A 14,838-nucleotide genomic window follows, 5' to 3' on the forward strand; every position below is an offset into this window, starting at 1 on the left:
TTTTTCAAGCACCGATAAGTAGGCAATAATTTTTTAAGCAAATAACATTTTTGACAAATGGGCAGGCAGACAAATATATATACTTTATGGAGTCTTATTCTTCTCTCTATTCTTTTTTCAATGAAAAATATAAAAATGCATATTATAAATTAATTTAATACTTTATTATTTATTTAATTTACATTAATTATGAACAGATTCAAGCAAAGTTGACTTAGAAGGAGTCATTCAAAATGTCGGTGTTTGTAATAATCCGTGAAATTTTCTGGCTGTGATAAAGTCTACACTTTTTATTTTCTTTGTTGTTGGATTCCGCAGCTTCCTCGGAAAGCTCTCCAATTGATATAATTGCATGCTCTATAATTGCAAATCCATGAATTAACACCTTATGAACTGTAGCCGGCAAATAGTACCATGAATATTTTTTTTTATCAGTTGCTTGGCAGTTTTTAAAGCGTATTCATTAAATTCATTGGCATTCATTTTGTAGCCCGATGCAATAGCTTGAAGTATAGTGGCACAACGATGGATCAAGTTTTCATCTATTCTTGTAATATCAGATGCCAATTTTGGATTAGAAAAGAATTTTCTAGCGAAATTTCCGTCGTTTCTATTTTTTCGCTAAATTCCTTTTGCATTTTTTGCTTTCTTTCCATTATTTCCAATTTTTTTCCGGATCTCTAATAGGGATTTCGTGATATTATCAAAACAAAATGATGATAATATTTAAAATATCACAAAAAAAATATATTGACATATTTGATATTTTCGATTTTTATAATACAATTTTTTTTCCACAATAAATAAAATAAAAGTGTCTTATTAACTTTATTTTTATACCCGTTACTTGTAGAGTAAAGGGGTATACTATATTCGTTGAAAAGTATGTAACAGGCAGAAGGAAGTGTTTCCGACCATATAAAGTATATACAGTTGCGGTCAAAATAATAGTAGTGCCGGTGAAGCAGCCCGTTATGTCTCATTATTTCCTCTATTCCTTAACATATTTCTAATGTAATTCTCTGTAATTCTCTGTTCTCTCAGAATGTAAAGTTATTTTTGGTTCTCTCTTCGCTTTACATTCTTTTTCGGCTTTAATTGCAAGAATGCACTTGTTTGACCCAGTCAAAATAATAGTAGTGCCAGATAAATTGACAAGAATAATTAAATTTAATCGCTTTTTAGCCAGGTTTGTGGTATTTTACAATACTCTTGCGTGTATTTAAACAGTTTCTACCATTTTTAGGCTGACGGCAGAGTGCGCGCGAGAAGCGAGAAGCTATGAGCAAAGCGAGAAGATGACATTGCTCTCTTTTATAAATGTTAACGAGATGGATTCGGACGAAGAATTTTTCGCATCAAGTGCAACTATAAACTTTATATTGAAAAAAAAAACCGGCGTCCACCCCCTTAACACCAACAGAAATGAAAAAGGGGAATTCAACAATTTATACAATGATTTGCGAAACTACCCAGATAGGTTCTTTAACTATACGCGTATGTCTACTTCGACTTTTGATTATATATTAAATAAAATTATTAGTCGTTTGATGAAGAATTGGCCAAATTTTGGTATACACCCTATACTATACCTTGTCAAAAATTAATAATAACATTGAGGTAAGTTTTTAATATATTTATTGTGTATTATAGTTTGTCAGTATCGAAAATATCGTCAAAAGAAAAATTAAAAATGGTTTTTTGAATTACCATTCGGCATAATAATTTTTTTTTCGGATCCATTTTCTGCCTCGTCGTCGTCTTTCTCTTTTTTGCCATTTGTTTTTTTTGTTGTTCAATAGCAACCAATTCCTCCGCTGCAGTCACCTTCTTTTGTTTTTTTTTTTGGTGGACAAATTGGTTGGTCATCACAAAACTCTCGAATTTCCTTACAGATGGTCTCATCTAGAGACACTTCTGATGCAAATCCAGGTGAAGCTGCCTCGAAGGTAAATTGTGATGATGCGTCAAAACTTCCAACCAATTTGCGCGGTTTCATCTGGTCTTTTAAAAAAGCAAACTGGTGAAATGAGGCCAAGAAGTGTAAAGGCTGTAAGCCTCCTCCGAAATTCCAGGGTCTCCAGATTTGGGAATAGGAATTTTTTTCCATACGCTTCGGAACTGGTCGCGGATGTTCTTCCATTTTTTTTTTTAAACAGCCTTCTGAAATAAAAATTGTATTAATTACACTGATGTCGAAAATTATCCGTAATTACAGATTTTTAGCTACTGGAGCATCTTTCGCATTATTGGCATATTCATTTAAAATTGGGAGGACTACTGTTTCAGTTGTTGTGAAAGAGACTGTAATAGCTCTTTGGGAGGAGCTACAACCGCTACATATGCCTCAGCCCACGAAGGAAATAATTAGCCAGACGGCAGACAAATTTTGGAATCTGTGGAACTTTCCCAATTGCGCTGGAGCAATTGATGGAAAACACATCCGTATTAAGTGTCCAGCGGATTCTGGGTCTATGTTCTATAATTATAAAAAGTACTTTTCGATAGTACTTCAAGCGGTAGCAGATGCCAATTGCAAATTTATTGCCATAGAAGTTGGAGGTTACGGAAAACAAAGTGATGGTGGAACATTCAATGCATCACAGCTGTATATGATGCTAAAGGCTCGACCATTCTTGCCGCCAGATTCTTGCTTGCCTGGAACAAACACATAGATGCCATATGTTTTTATTGGTGATGAGGCTTATCCATTACTCGGAAATCTTTTAAGGCCATATTCAAGAAGGGATATAAATGCAAACAACGAATATTTTAACAGTAGACTTTCCAGAGCTCGAAGATGCATTGAATGTGCCTTTGGTATCATAACATCCAAATGGCGTCTGAGACAGATCCCAATTTTGTTGATATAATTGTGAAGAGTATATGTATTTTGCATAATACAATTATTGACCTGGAAGGGCCTTATGATATTGATATGGAAACACAAAATTTCCATATTGACACCGAAACTCATAACGACGAAACTTTCAATCATGTTAATTTAAGAACAGGCCAATTTATTAGAAACGCCTTTCGCGACTTTGTTTGCACTCACAGAAACACTGAATAAAAATATGTAAATACAATAGTTGTATACTTACTTTCTGTTTCAAATATGTGTTCCATCTCTGTCCAATTTTTTTTCTACCAAGATTCTATTATGATAGATCTTGCTCTTTTGATCCCATAGCGCTGGGCGTAAAAATATATCGTCAATTAATTTTTCAACGTTTATCTCCATTTCGTTCTGTTGTTTTCTCACAAATGCCACCAAATGAAAACATTAAAAACGCATGCTTTGAAAGCAAACGGTAAATAAAGCACAGAATGCAACAAAACAATCGTACGCTTTGAGCGAGTTGAAGCGATAAAGCAGGTTGCAAACTGCTCTTTCGCTTTGCTCTCGCTTTATCGCTTGAACTCGCTATTCGCCTCGCTCTCACTCTGACATATTTCGAGCGATTTCACTTAAAAATGCTTGCAGAGCTTTATCGCTCGTTCTCGCCCAATATTATCGCATCGCTTCGCTTCTCGCTTCTTTGATATTAAGTACCGAATATATGGGGCGTGGCAAACATTGTACTGCCGAGAGGCGGGAACTCATTGAAAAATTGATTATTTCTGGCAAGACTTATGTCGAGGTGCAAAATATTGTCGGATGCTCTTCTACTATGATTCGAAATGCAATCAAATATGAACCAACCAATGAAACTCGTGGTCGGCCCAAGTTATTGACCAAAAGGTCAGTAGATCTCTTAGCAAGACAGGCAAGAATCGATCCTTTCGCATCCGCTGCAGCCCTAAAAAAGTCTTGTAATCTTACTGTTAGTTTGGAAACAATAAGAATACGTCTCAGAGATGAAAACCTCATTTCAAGAAGTCCACGAAAAGTGCCGTTACTAACAAAAAAACATGCAGCAAGTTATGCAACATTCCGTTTGAAGCTTGCAAGAAAGCCCTTGAATTGGCCTTTGGAGAATTGGAGGAATATTTTGTGGTCGGATGAGTCCAAAATAGTTTTGTTTGGAGGCCATGGCTCTCGGCAGTTTGTTAGACGATCACCAATATCTGCTTTTTCCCCGAAGTATACACTTAAAACGGTTAGGCACGGTGGTTCATCAATTATGATTTGGGCGAGTTTTTCGTATTATAGACAGTGTTGGGGAGTACCTAGATACTTGTACCTAGGTATACAAATATTATGCTACCTTTTACCTTACCTAGGTACAAATTTTTGTATACCTAGAGAATTAGGTAAGCTAGGTAAAAAGGTACTGAAATATTTGTGTTTGCTTTATTTATTACTAAATAAATTTTTGATTATTTTCCTTTGAACAAAATAATCGAACTCCGCAATAATAAAAATAAGCTGATTCCACCAGGAAGTTATTTATGTTTCGATTCTAATGCCACCATTTTCCACGAAAATGCTGTTCGGCCATTATTAGCTTGAATCAAACTCATATTTGATCCTACCTTAACAATTTGTGAAAGAACCCAGAACATACAAGAGACGAAAAATGTCCGAAAAAGAAAGCTCCAATAAAAAGGAACTACCTGTTATTTTAAATGGCCAATTTTTTAAGCCAGATGGCAAATGTTTATTGTGTGTAAATAAAACTATTAAATTCGACGAAAATTCAACTGGAAATTTACACAAACATCTTAAGGCAAGTACAATATAATTATATTATATGTACATATGTTCATATGTGTGTATTTCTGTGCAAGTTAAAAGTGAAGTAAAGTAAATGAAAATAAGTATATGTTCTGTTCTTCGGGATATAAAAGTTCGTTTATACTTTTTAAATTAAAGAACATTTTATTGACAAAATCAAATTTTGTAATGTATTTTGTATATAAAGGGTATTTTCTCGGAAAATAATTTATACACGAAATGTGTATTTATACATATGTACATACGCACATGGAAAAAATGATTTTGTAAATAAAAGCGGATTTAATTTAGAAAATATAAAAATTGTGCTTTGATGTGTCGACGTTTTCTTATACCAAATCAAATCGGCACATTTTATTTCATACTTACATATGTATGTGTGCTTTTGTGACGGAATTTTTTGCGTTTGTAAAGAGGAATGGTTACATCAATTGTTTGGGAACGAGACACCCTGTATGCGCGAACAAGTCACCCTTTATCTTTGTTTACATTATCATTTGTCTGCAGCTTCAGCGGAGCTTATCAGCGGAATCAATGTAAGCATCGCACCGCTGTAATTGTCCGCGAGCTTGCCCAGTACTTTTCCAAACTTCTAACTCTCTTCTAACTGTAACTTGTTTACGTCTTATGCTAGTTTAATCGTATGGCGTGAGTACAGCCAAAGCTTAAGTCAGTCACATTTTTGATCTGCAAGAAAACGTACGCATCGGTGTCGAACTAATTAATATTAAGTGTCTGAAATTAACCAATAAATCTAACTAAACAGTAATACTAACGAGTTTATTTATGAACATCAATATATATTGGAAATGGATGATATATATTATATTGATGTAGCCATTCATTTTTACATGCGCACATACAATAATTTGCGCCAAAATATTGATAATATATATTGATGTAGCCATTCATTTTTACATACGCACATACAATATTTGGCCAAAATTCCGTCACAAAATTAAATGTTATGATGTTTTAAAAATATTTTATTCTATTAATACTTTTTTTGTAGAGGGTGCATCCAAATTTCTTCTGTTTCCAAAGTTCAAGTCAGGTAAAGAAAAAAAAATTATATGTTATAATAATTCATATATATTTTAATAACCTTTTTTTGTAGCTAAACAACAAAATTTGCGACTATATTATCGCTGAAATGCTGCCACTATCTACCGTGGAAAAGGCAAGTTTTATATCCCTTTTGGGTGCATTCGCTGGGTGTTCGGTAAATATTCCGTGCCGGAAAACTATAAGGACGATGTTGGATAAACGCAGAGAAGATTACGAAGAAAATATTTCAAAAATCTTGCGGTTGTTTGTACTACGGCTGACATTTGGAGTGCCAGCAACAAAAGTTATTTTGGTGTCACCGGGCATTATATTGATTCAAAATTGGATAGACATTCCGTTGTTTTGGCATGTAAACGAGTACGTTTTTCTCATACTCATGAATTAATTGGAAAAACATTGGCTGGTGTTCATTCTCGTTATGGATTAAAAGAGTCTCAGATATGCGGCACTGTTACCGACAACGCATCGAACTTTAGTAAAGCATTTAAGGTCTACAGCTATGATACATTTACAGGATCGAATGCAATTAATCCCGAATTTTTAGAGGAATCTGAAGTTGATTCTATTGAGACTGACGTATTTGCGAAGGATGAAATTGTTCTACCAATGCATTTTAGATGCGCTTCTCACACGCTTAACCTAGTGGTTACAAAAGACGCAGAAAAAGCACTCGAGAACATCTCATTTAAACGTTTGTACCACTCATCGCTAGCAAAAGCTACGTCACTTTGGAACTATGTAAGTCGGTCAACAGTTGCAGCAGACGAAGTTGAGAAAATTTGTCATCTTAAGCTAATAACTCCGTGTGCTACCAGGTGGAACTCCTTTCATGATAGTAACGGGTGTTTTTTTTAGAGGTATAGAACTTTAAATTGCAATAAAACAACGATGGATTATTCGATTGACATGAATTTTATTGACATGAAAGATAATCTTGTGGCATTACATTTTAAATATGATTTCTGGCATATGACCGCCACGGCTGGCTCGGATGTAGTCCAATCTGGACGTCCAATTTGCAATGACTTTTTCCAACATATTTGGCCGTATATCGGCAATAACACGGCGAATGTTGTCTTCCAAATGGTTTAGCGTTTGTGGCTTATCCGCATAGACCAATGACTTTACATAGCCCCACAAAAAGTAGTCTAGCGGTGTTAAATCACAAGATCTTGGAGGCCAATTCACAGGTCCAAAACGTGAAATTAGGCGGTCACCAAACGTGTCTTTCAATAAATCGATTGTGGCACGAGCTGTGTGACACGTTGCGCCGTCTTGTTGGAACCACAGCTCCTGGACATTATGGTCGTTCAATTCAGGAATGAAAAAGTTAGTAATCATGGCTCTATACCGATCACCATTGACTGTAACGTTCTGGCCATCATCGTTTTTGAAGAAGTACGGACCAATGATTCCACCAGCCCATACAGCGCACCAAACAGTCAGTTTTTCTGGATGTAACGGTGTTTCGACATACACTTGAGGATTAGCTTCACTCCAAATGCGGCAGTTTTGTTTGTTGACGTAGCCATTCAACCAGAAGTGCGCTTCATCGCTAAACAAAATTCGCTTATGAAAATCGGGAACAACAGCAATCTCGTTTTGGGCCCATTCGACGAATCTACGCCTTGCTTGATGATCGTTTGGTTTCAATTCTTGCACGAGTTGGATTTTGTAAGCACGCAAACCAAGATCCTTCCGCAAAATCTTCCATAAAGTGGATGGACACAGATCCAATTCCTGTGCTCGATGGCGGATGGACTCATTCGGGTCTTCCTCAATGCTACGCTCTACAGCAGCAATAGCTTCTTCTGTACGCACCGTACGGCGTCTCTGGGGATGCGAGTTATCAATAAGAGTAAACGCGGTGCGAAAACGGTCCGTGGTTAATCGAATTAACTGCTCTGATGGACGATTTTGTCGACGATAAAATGGACGTAGTGCGCGATACGTATTCCGCACAGAACCATTATTTTCGAAATAAAATTGCACTATTTGCAAGCGTTGTTCAGGCGTGAGTCTATTCATGACGAATTGCCAAACCAAACTGAGAATAAATCACTTGACAGCTGTTAAATCGGTCGCCATCTTGAACAGTAATGCCAACTTAAAGTTCTATACCTCTAAAAAAAACACCCGTTATAAGCCGCCTTTTACAAGTAAAGCAGCATCTAAAAGCCATATGCACTACTTTAAAGAAGCCATATTTTAGTGCAACAGAACTTGATTTTTTGCAGGAAATGAATTCCGTTACCGATATTTTTGCGAAGGCTATTGATCTTCTACAGGGTGAAAGTCGTTGTTACTTGGGATATTTGCTACCCACATTAATTGGGATTACAAGGAAACTAGAAAGTTTAACAGAATTAGAGTTTTGTGAACCGCTTTCAGATGCCCAAAAAACGGGGGTCAATAGACGATTTCCTTTTATTAATAATTTAACTTCTGATGACTCCAAACCCTTCGTTTTGTCAACTATGACAATCCCAAAATTTAAGCTTAGATGGGTTCCTCCAGTGGACAAAAAAAATGTTAAGATCTTTAAAGATTGGCTTATTGAAGAAAGTAAAGAATACGAAGAAAATGTTGTAAATTACAGTGTTTTGACAAATGACTCGGAAGAGTTTTACAACTCAGGTACAGCTTTTAAGTCAAAAGAGGAAAAAGATTTAGAAAACTGTAAATTTGAATTGGAAGTTTTAGCCTATTTAAACGATCTCGACAAAAATGTCACTTCTTTGCATAAATATAAGCGAATTCTTAATGTATTTTTAAAGTTTAACACTGTCCTTCCCAGCTCTGCTCCCGTTGAAAGAATTTTTAGTTGCGGGGGTCAAATACTAACTCCAAAAATAAATAGGCTGGGAGATCACGTATTCGAAACCTTAGTTATGCTTAAAAATACCATTAATTAAGTAAGTTATTCATACTATAAAAGTTTTTCTAAGTTTAAATATGAACTGTTATTTTATTTTTAAAAAGTACCGAATAAAAAATTTAAAAATTTGTAAACTTGTTTTTACCTTTTATCTTTACCTAGGTACAAAACAATTTGAAAACCTTTTACCTTACCTAGGTACTTATTTTTGTAAAAACCTTGTACCTTACCTAGGTAAAAATATAGCGTACCTGTCCCAACACTGATTATGGAGTTGTATGGACCAGTGTATTGGGTCAAAAACATCATGGATCGTTTTTTATATGTTAAAATTTTAAACGAGGTGATGCTCCCATATGACTCCGAGGACATGCCACTTGTTTGGACTTTCCAACAGGATAATGATCCAAAACATACTAGTAAACTCGCGAAAGAGTGGTTCGCAGCCAATCAAGTCGATGTCATGGAGTGGCCCGCACAGTCACCCGATCTCAATCCAATTGAGAATTTGTGGTGTGACGTTAAAAGAGCAATCTCAAAAATAAAACCGAGTAACAACTTTGAACTTTGGGAAGCTGTACAAAGGTCATGGAACTCTATTCCTGTGCAAAGATGCCAGAATCTAGTTGATTCCATGCATAAGCGCTGTACGTCTGTTATAGCCAACAAAGGCTATTCAACAAAATACTAAAATAAACATTAAATATAAGGCTATTACATAGTTTTTATCATATAAACTTAAAATTTCAATTTTTTTGAATTGTTTGAAAACGTCTGTGGGCACTACTATTATTATGACTGCAGCTGTACATAAAATTCTTAAATAAGGAAACGTACCGTCAAACATACGCCTTTTTAATCCCGATGTTCTTGATTCTGATTAGTGGAAGATATTAGGTTAGATTCATGCATATTTATACTACTTTACCCATTGATAAAAACTTTAAACAAAACAAGAGAGAACGCTATAGTCGAGTTCCCCGACTATCTGATACCCGTTACTCAGCTATTCGAAGTGCGAAGGAGAGTCTTTAGCACATACAGTTTCTGGCGGTTTTGTGGGCGTGGCAAAAAGTTTTTTTTTGCAAATCGATAGAAATTTACAAGACTAATGAAAAAATATCAAAACATTTTTCAAAAATGTGGGCGTGGCAGCTTTGGGCGGTTTGTGGGCGTGGCAACATGAATCGACAAACTTGCGCTGCGTCTATGTCCCTGGAGTCTGTATGCTTAATCTTAACTTTCTAGCTTTTGTAGTTCCTAAGTTCTCGACGTTCATACGGACAGACAGACGGACGGACAAGCTCAAAGAAGCTGGGTCCGCAAAAATCGAATTCTTGATCCTGATCAAGAATATATATCCTTTATATGGTCGGAAACTCTTCCTTCTGCCTGTTACATACTTTTCAAGAAATCTAGTATAGCCTTTCACTCTACGAGTAACGGGTATAAAAACCACTGTGCATTGGTTGGAGCGAGATAGTGGAAAAGCCGATTGCGAGCGCTTCGCACCGAATAAAAATCCAGCGCTTCCAAAACAGATGCTTGAGAATAGTCTCCAACGCCCATCCCTACCATGAGAACTCCATCATCCATGAGGAGCTCGGGATCCCATGGGTGGAAGACGAGATCTATCGTCACAGCGAGAGATACGCAAGAAGACTGCACAACCAGCCCAACCTCCTGGCCATTAACCTTCTGGACAATAGCCAATCCCGTAGACGTCTGCTGAGAACGCACCCACGTGACCTCACCCAACATTAAGATATAAATTTAACACCTACACAAGTACATCCTGGGTACTTACCTTATATTAACATTTAATTATTGTACAAATTGTCAATTATTAAATAAAAGCTATACAAAAAATATATAAAAAAAGCAAGTGATGTCCTCATGCAACTTTCAAAATAAAATTTCAACTTTGAATAGTTTTAAAAAATTGTTGGAACTTGTTGAGTAAGTGTGTTAGTCCATGTTGTAAAGTGATCAATTCCCTATTTAAAACTTTACGATATTTCGCGAACATTAAATTTTTAGGTAGCAACCTTTTAATTAGCAATGCGGCCCTCCTAGAAGTGTGGCGCACGCATTTGTCAGCATGTCGACGACAGACTTTTTGAAATTAATCAAAGTTACTTATGGCATGTTTTATGTCAATTTGTTGCGAAAATGAAAAAAATATGCAATAGATTGCTGGATAATACCCGGATAATAAAAAAACGTACACACACGTATGTATGTACATACATAACTGCATCAAATTGTTTATATGTAATTTATTAAGTAAATACTTCAGCACGCCAGCACAAATTAATTGCACTTCTTTTAGTAAGAACTCCTCTTCTTATTCGTTGTCACCCATTGCGCACGGCAGTCAAAATCAAAGTGACGCGTGGCCTAAGCAGCAGCGATCATCCTAATCTTCTTCTGTCTTTACGTTTTTAATACTTAACTGTAAATTGAAGGAAAACACAAGAAATATGGCTAACATAAAATTTGCGGGAATAGCTATTTAGTGGAAATAGTTATATCTACTGAACTGACATCGTACTTTATTTAACAAATAACAAACCATAAGTTAATAATATACCAATTTACGTATATTAACGTATGTTTTTTTTTTATAATAATATAATATTATATTATAAATATTAATATATTTTTTTTGTATTAAAAGATAATTAACTTTTTAAGTGAAACATGACAAATACATTTTAATGATTTTAATTATTTAATATATTATTTTGGGATATCTTAAAATATTTCCCGCTAACATTCTGCCAGCACTAGCTCTGGTGATTCCTTTGCCGCCTTTTAGAGCAAAAAAGTAAAAGTGAGATAGCCATATTTAACATTTGTATGCATATGTGAAGCCAAGGCGGGAAAGAGAATAACTGTCCGCTTTTCTGACCACGCGTTTTTAAAGATTTCATATTTACAATTATTATTGTATATAACATATGTACATATGAATGAAGCTATTTTGCCCTACCCTTGAAAGAGCAATGGACATATGTACATGTCCAGCTCACCACATGGTAATCATTGTCCATGTGTCCATAAAAACAATTTGCGTATTCATTTCATTGTGGTTCTTTGCGTTGATCAACAACAATTTCATGGTTCTTACCGTTAATTCGCTCTTCAGAATGAAAATTGTGGTTAGATGGTCTTTAAATCTACATTGCTAGAAATTATACATACATATTTATGTATTTTTGTTGTCAAAGTAGTATCTTTTGTATTTGTATCTTTTACACTTTTCATCCGGTTTGTAAACTATGCGCTAAAGGTATGACGATTATAAATGCACGATATTAGATTTTACACAAGTGGTCAATTGTTTTTATTTGTAATTGTATACATTTTTAATAATCAATATTTGGAATGAGAATGAGAATAAAACGGTAACTTTGGTTATACACTCCTGCCCAGAATTATACGACACCCCGAAAATATTCGTTTCGACCCTCGTAGGTCGATGGGGAAGCATAGTAGAACAAAATCAAGTATGCAGAATGAAAGCTTTATCAATTCTGCTTAAAATGAGATCTTCTTATCTCTGATTGCATCTTTCGTTTTCAATCAGCAGGAAAAAAAGCACAAAATTATACGACACATGCCAATTTATTAGATTGTAATAGTTTTTTATAATAATTTGTAAACAATTTTTAATAATTAATCGGGTCACCTAGAGCCTTTGCAACCCCGAAAAACCTCTTAGGCATTGAATTTATTAATTTTTTAAGTACATTTAAGCACAATGGTCACTGTGCCAAAATCTCCGATTTAAGGCTTTGGACGCTCTCAAATTTTTTGTTATTAGCGTAAACTCGCCTTGCTAAGATACCCCAGATTAAGAACACATAAGATAAGCAGAATTGATAAAGCTTTCATTCTGCATACTTGATTTCGTTCTGGGCAGGAGTTTACAAAAGGCCGACCGTTCTTAAATCAATACCGAATAATATCGATGTCAGAACTTGGTCTTAATAAAAATAAAAACAAAACGGCATTTAAGTAAGAAATCGGTCTTAACTTTATTCAGTCCTTTTTTTTCTAGGTGTATAGTTCCTGAGATTTCGACGTTCATACGGACAGAAGGACGTTTACAGTTGCGTACAGTACTGTTCCGAAAAAAAATAATAGCACCACCAATTTATACTCGATCAATTAAATTAGGGTTGGGGCACCGTTTTTAGGAATTTTTAGGAATTTCGCATCAGTCTGGGTATTTTCCCTATGCAAATATAAAAAAAATAATAGTATGGGCCATACCTTTATTTTTTATAATTTTTTTTTGTGGAACAAGGTTAAAAATGAGTCGAAAAGAAAAATATTTTCTTTTTTCTTCTTCCTATTGATTATTTTCATTCATCTGAGTCTCGACGAAAAAGACTCATGAAGGTAGTTTTCATCCATTCTCCGACTGATCCCCCTCTCAGGTTTTTCAGCCTCTCAATTGCAGCTTTCAAAATTTCTGTGTCTCTGGCGTAAAATAGGTCCCTGAAGTTATTTAACCAACCTAATGCTGTTTTAGGGGTTCCGGCAACCTCACCACCTGCGTTGCTCTCACCCTCTTCGGATGCAGTCATGTTATTATATCCAGTTACATCATCCACTCCTACAAACTGACTTGATAGTCCACAGGATGCCTTGTGAGCTGTAATAATTATTGCAGCATTTAACACAATGTCGATTGATAAATTTACGGACAAGAGATTCGCATTCTTCTTTTACTACGGCTGTAGGGATGGTTCTAGATGAATAAGGGTATTCTGTTGTCATAACCCTAATAAATGATAAGGGACGCACGGTACCAGGCACAATTGTGGTTCCATAAGAGATCCAGGGGGTGAGTAGTCTCTCAGTGGACTTTGAAAATAAAAAGTATAGGTACTAATGAAAAGCACTTAGATCACATACTGCCCCAGTTATTGTTTCCCAGACTCGGTTCCCTGTTGTACTCAAATTTTGTTCCTTTCCTATCTGGAGATGCAAGGCCGACCGTTTATCATCACCTTCCTTTTTTTCGAAATATCTTTTCGGAAACATCTTTCCATGTCAGGAATTTGGGGCTTCACCCACTTCTGACTCTTGACATAGTATACTTGCCCTTCTGAGTTGCGTTTATTTGAGCGACGAGTTCCAACAATAGTTGATTTATAGGGCTCTTTCAAAAGGGCGTTGGCAAGGGGTATTGAAGTGTCCTAATTGTCAATCATAACATTACGGTTAGATCCATAAATCGCTTTAGTTATCCCCTTTACAAAGTATTCAGCAAGCGGCATATTTATAATATTTAAAGATTTTCCTTAGTACGGAATGTCGATGATCATGTATTTTGTTCCACTGTCGCACATAATAACTATTTTTAAGCCATATTTTGCCGGTTTATTTTGTATATACATTTTAAAAGAAGTTCTTCCCCTGAACGCTAACAGTTGTATGTCGACAGTCACTAGGGTTGCCGAAAATTTTTAAAATATGATTTTTTCGATATTAAAAAAATGTCAATTTATATATTATTTTAAAATATCATATATAAGATATTTAAAATTTTTCTTTAATTTCAACAAAAATATATCCGTCAGACGATAAAAAGATGTATGTACATATAATTGTAAATAACAAATTAAATATATTTTAATTTCATTTTAAACTTATTCTAATTTATATTAGAAAACGCGCCACTTTAAATGCTTACCATTTTTTTGACATTTCAGATATATATTATATATAATCAAAATCATAAATGTACATTTATTGTATAAGTTAACAACACGCTTTACCAAAAGCTTATAAAGTAAAGCTTAGGTCAGCGTCTGCATTATTTCCTGCACGCGCCAACAAAAAGTAAACCAAATCACAACACAAGCAATATTAACAGAGCATTGAACTGCAGTTGCAAAACAGTTCACACGGGCACCTGCAATTCCTAATAAATATCAGCCACAACAGGAAATGGATAAACAGGTCACACGGGCACATGCAATTCATGAGAAATATTGACGACAACAGGAAAAAGCCAAATTTATTAAGAAGTCATCAGCAGAACTGCAATTAACCAATTACAGCCGACTGCACAACTGACACACTGTTATCAATCTTTGATTCGTCGCTGCCACCGTCTCTGCACCAGCGCTGCCACCATCGCTGCCACCGCTATACAAAATTCAGATTCACAAAAGGCCAGTTTAGGGAGCTA

Source organism: Drosophila teissieri, chromosome 3R, assembly GCF_016746235.2.
Source record: "Drosophila teissieri strain GT53w chromosome 3R, Prin_Dtei_1.1, whole genome shotgun sequence".
NCBI classification, from domain to species: domain Eukaryota; kingdom Metazoa; phylum Arthropoda; class Insecta; order Diptera; family Drosophilidae; genus Drosophila; species Drosophila teissieri.